A 5647-nucleotide genomic window follows, 5' to 3' on the forward strand; every position below is an offset into this window, starting at 1 on the left:
AGATAGAACAGCAGACCTAGAAGATAAAACAGAAGACCAGACTTATAAGTTAGAACAGAAGACCAAGGAGTTTGTACAAAAAACCTAGAAGATAAAACAGAAGACATAGAAGATAGAAGACCAGACTTATAAGTTAAACAGAAGACCTAGGAGTTTGAACAGAAGACCTAGAAGATAAAACAGAAGACCTAGAAGACAGAAGACCAGACTTATAAGTTAGAACAGAAGACCTAGGAGTTTGAACAAAAGACCTAGAAGATAGAAGACCAGACTTATAAGTTAGAACAGAAAGACCTATGAGTTTGAACAAAAAACCTAGAAGATAAAACAGAAGACTTAGAAGATAGAAGACCAGACTTATAAGTTAGAACAGAAGACCAAGAAGTTAAAACAGAAGACCAAGAAGATAAAACAGAAGACAAAGGTCCCGAAAGGTGCTAAAGATGTCATCAAAGCTTCCTTTTCTAATTAGCAGTTTCTCACTTTATTGGTAATTAAATCTACAACTTCTCTCAACTAACCAATTTTTTTCTTTCTGAGATCAAAGTTAACTAAAAAACTCTATGTCATTAGGACCATTTCGGCATAAAAGAAGAGACTAACAGCATGGCCAGTGAGTACTAGCGACAGTGGCTTTAACAACGTAGCGTTAAGCTATTTCAAAGGAGAATAAAAACACTATACAAATGGTATGTCAGATGGAGTTTTCCACACCTTTTCTCTTGTGTAAATATACACTGTCAGTAGTTGAAATAATGATCACAGCAGACTCACGGGGAAAGTGTTTTGAGAACTGCACGTGCTAAATGAATGAGTATTCACGTCTGAACCTTCTGCTGTTTCCGGTAGGAGAGCCAATAATGACTTAAATGTTTATTTTTTCTTTGTTATTGAACTCTAATAAGTTCGTTTGATTGTTTTGGATATTTGTGTAAAGTTACACAAGTGATATCGGTGCTAGCTGTCCCGAATTTTAAACTGATAGACAAAGGGGGGGGGGGGTAGCTAGTAAACAACACCTATCAGTCCCAAATTTTAAACTGATAGACAAAGGGGGGGGGTAGCTAGTAAACAACACCTATCCGTCCCAAATTTTGAACTGATGCACCAAGGGGGCAGACAGTCAATAGCATCCATTCCAGTTCTTGTCTGTAGTGGGATTTGATCATCTCACTTATAAGGCACTCATTACTTATAAGGCAGTCATTCTCGTCCCCAAAGTTATCCTTTTATTCATTTTGTGGCAATGGTTACACAAACCATGGAACCTCAGTTTGACAACCCATCATGTTAATCACAGGGTCAATAAAATGTTTGATTATACAACTTATCTATACCCCCCCACCACTTTTGATTATATGTTGTTGTTTTTTATCCATTGTTGATATTTTCACATTGTACAGTAATTTTCAAAATTTATAAATTTATTCGGGACGTTTAGCTTTGCGGTGATTTTATTAACCGTTTCAAGCTGAACTGACCAATCACTGGCCGATTCCATGCCTCTTTGTCATTAGTTTCGTAAGAATTTACTTAGCACTTATAAAAACATGTCCCCAGACTTATCTACGGATCTATCTCTTTGTTTATCTATACATCTAACCTCTTTAAATATAGGACCAGAGGCCCTTGCCAAATACGTGATCTTCAACACAAGGAATGTTTATTGGGTTTCATACCGGAAATAAAAATCCAAGTTAATGTCCAATTGTCTCGTCAGGGGACTACAAGGGAAAGTTATTTGATAAACGTCAATGACCTTATTCTGGTGTTTCAACTTTTTTTTTGTTATTTTTACTTTTGTTTTTTTTACCTGCTTCGTTTAGGTGGATAAAAATTACCAGTCAAAAAAAAAATTAAAAAGGACAGTGAGAGCGACATCTAGCCGGAATAAGGTACTTTATAAAAAAAATATCTTTGGAGTTTAGTTAACATGAGCGAAAAGTGCATAACTTTCATTTAAGCAATTAACAAACCGATTAAATTTAAATAAGAAAAAACTAACTAATTAACATGAATGACGTCACATAGGTTTATTCATAAAATGTAAATGAGGGCCTAACTGTGTATAAAGTGTACTCTTGAATGGTTGATGAAAAATACCATAGGGGTCTCTGACCTGATTTTTTAGCCCATTGTGTGCATAATATGTCGTTCAGTTGACAAGCACACACATTATATATACGAGTACAATTAGTCTCAATTGTTTTTGTGCGAACCTATACAAAAGACTGTCCGCGCATAGCCGTCCTAAATTTTACCACACCCAGTAGCACAGTGGTGAACATGACGACTTATAACGCTAGAATTCGGGTTTCGATACCCGTGAAGGGCACAGCACAGATAGCCCATGGTGTAGCTTAGTGCTTAACTACAAACAAACAAGCCCTAGTTTTTAACCGATAGACTATCAGAAAGGCAACTGGTCAACATCACCCCTCCGCCAAAACTTTCGCTACCATCGTCGGACTGAATAGTTAGATTTGATCCTTCTTGAAAATTTTAAATTCTTTATGTGAATACATCATTATGATCTGAATGTATGAAAGTCTTGCGTCGGAAAGATGTGTTACACACCCTTTCCAAAAACGATCAATTTTCGGAGGCACAGATTCAGTTGTAAACAAATGCGTCTGTAGACTCCAATAAGGTAGATCTTAAACATTGATTCTGTTAAGTTAGTTTACTATACACGTTTGTCGTTTAAAAAATTTTGTCGGAGAGAATGACATCAAGGTTGCCCTGTGCAGAGCAACATGTCAGAATTACATCAGTAGAGGAAAACTGCCAAATCGTTACTTTTTTTTCTTTCTTACATCAAACAAGTTATTTCAGTAACACAAAGTTGTCGAAGGTGCACAACCATAACGATATTTTCTGTTCTTGGTTTGACGATGAACATCAAACATATTTCAAATACGGCAGCGTTTGCGACGACCAATCAATTTTCGGATTCTAGTTCAATTCTCCTCGAATTATTAATTCTCCAATAAGGGCGTTAGCCCAACAAGTATGTGCAATGGTGACGTCAACTCCTGACCATAAAAGGTAATTCACTCTTCTATTCCTGATGCTTATTTCTTTCACCAATGAAAAAATAAAAAAAAAGTCAAAAGGAAAACATTATCATAATAAAGAACAGCACATGGATGTGATCACTGCAGGGGGGTATGACTCATTTAAAAGTCACTTACTTCATCTATATAAGCTTGGGCAAACTGATTTCACAATTTTTTTTTTTAAATTTGCATTGTATTTCAAAAAAGTCGTTTAGCATAAGCACTGATTAATGTATACACCAGTATTAGTAAATAGTAATACAAAATTAACGTTCTTTAATTTATTTATGTTTTCCTTCAAAGTTAGAAACAACGTGACTGTAATAACAAAGGGTGTGTTAAACACTTGACTGGAAGGTGAATTTTCATAAAGCGTAATTTCAAGTTAGTGTATTTCGCATGACGTAAATAACAGACCTTTTAGTGACACAATACGGTGTTTCCAAGTCATGCTACATTATACAAAAACTATAGCATTATTTGACAAAAGCCTGTGTGTGTGTCCGCTTATAACTGGCGAACCGCTAGACCAACTGTCACCAAACTTGGCTTGCACCTAACACCGTAGTCAGAACCAACTTTTAGTTTTCAAATTATAACTTTTAATTATATATATATATATATATATATATTTGTGTGTGTGTGTGTGTGCGTGTGTGGGTGGGTGAAGATATTCGGTATCCCCATAGCTAGTTATGGCCATGCATGCACCTTTACAGCCCCCTGCGGAGTGAAATAGGAGGGAAAGCGTTCGGATCTGATCTCCATGTGACCCACTGGTACCCCTACGTCTTTCCTGTGTAATCCATATAACGTAATTTCAACATTCGTATATTTTAGTGACACTAGGTAAGGGTATATACACGTTAGGGTTAAGGAAGCAAAAAATGTATAAAGGACAATGTTCCCCTTCTTTCTTTTGTTATTAAATCCCTAATGACCTCATTAGATGCTAATTACATGTCCTGCTTTGTGGAAGGTAATAACTTACTCAATTAACTGATTAAGTACTTGTGTCTTTAAACTGAAAGCCAATTATGTGTAAAAAAGTGGAAATATTATTTTATTTCGGGGTGTTTTTGTCCCCTTCTCGGGCAAAAATTCCCAAAACAAAATAGTTCGTGTACACCGTCGGACACTTTCCAGTCACCACACAAAAAACTACGATCATTGAGCCAATCAACTCTGGGTAATAGATGCTAACACACTTAATGGACCATCATTATAGTAAGATTAGTGATATTTAAATTAGTTCTGTTGAATATGCACACAATCAGGGATCATCTGTAAATTCACATTCTTTTGAATATAGGATGTTATAGGAGTTCCGTCACAAGCTTCTCTGATGAACCGTCAAAGATTTCATATTATATAACAAAGATAAAGATTTAACATTTTTGTACTGAATAATTCAATTTCCGTATTTATCTATTTTCAACCATTCTGTCGTAACTATAGTAACTGCAGCGTTGAATAAGGTATCGCTTGAAACATAATTTTGGCCTCTATTTTGGTGCCGAAAGGCAATTTTTTTTTCCGGTGTGGTTACAATTTCGATTCCGAATCATCCTACACTTCTCTTTATAGTACTGATTTCAAAGTATCTTGTTACACACACTTCATTTTCCAATAACGGCTTCAAAACGCCGTATTATAAATTTAAAAGTCTCTTATCTGATCGAATAGTGAAATTTGAGTATCATTGCTTTAGCGCAGCCATGGCCACAAAGTACGGATCGCATTTTTTTTAACAACAACGAATCGATATCTGTGAATTCTTAGATTCGAAGTCCGGTCACGGCTAAGTTATCATCATGCTTCGCCGTGGAGAAATATGTACAAATACTATAGGAATCCAAGGGCTCGAGTATCATCATCATCCCGATGAAGACGAGACCAACGTTCGAGCTTTTGAATCCTTTTTTTTAAATGTTAACTAACTTAAAAAGTATACAGAGTATAATTCATTTCGTGTGTCTTATTGGCGGTCCTAAAATACGTAAATCTGGATGCCCTGTCAGACCCATTGTCTCACATACTAATACCTATAACCAACCTTCGAGCAAATTCCCGAAAAAAGAAAACTCAGTAGTAGATTCAATTTGTTAGCGACCCTAAAATAACACAATTTAATCATGATGTATCGTGAGCGACCCCTGGTGTAGGCTCCCTGATCATTAGTATACTCCTAGATGACTCATTCATGTGTTCAATAACAAATGGTTTATCATAAAACGTGTTCAAAACGTTACTAAACCATGTCACCAAGCGATCGAGTTTTCTCTTCAATGATTAGATCTACGAACAGTCTCTTGAATGGTTAGATCTACGAACAGTCTCTTGAATGGTAAGATCTACGAACAGTTTCTTCAATGGTTAGATCTATGAACAGTATCTTCAATGGTTAGATCTATGAACAGTCTCTTCAATGGTAAGATCTATGAATAGTATCTTCAATGGTTAGATCTATGAACAGTCTTTCAATGGTAAGATCTATGAACAATCTCTTCAATAGTAAGATCTACTTTGTAGATCTTACTATTGAAGAGATTGTTCAATCTCTTCAATAGTAAGATCTACAAACAATC

This window comes from Limulus polyphemus, unplaced genomic scaffold (genome assembly GCF_000517525.1).
Source record: "Limulus polyphemus unplaced genomic scaffold, Limulus_polyphemus-2.1.2 Scaffold4328, whole genome shotgun sequence".
NCBI lineage: Eukaryota > Metazoa > Arthropoda > Merostomata > Xiphosura > Limulidae > Limulus > Limulus polyphemus.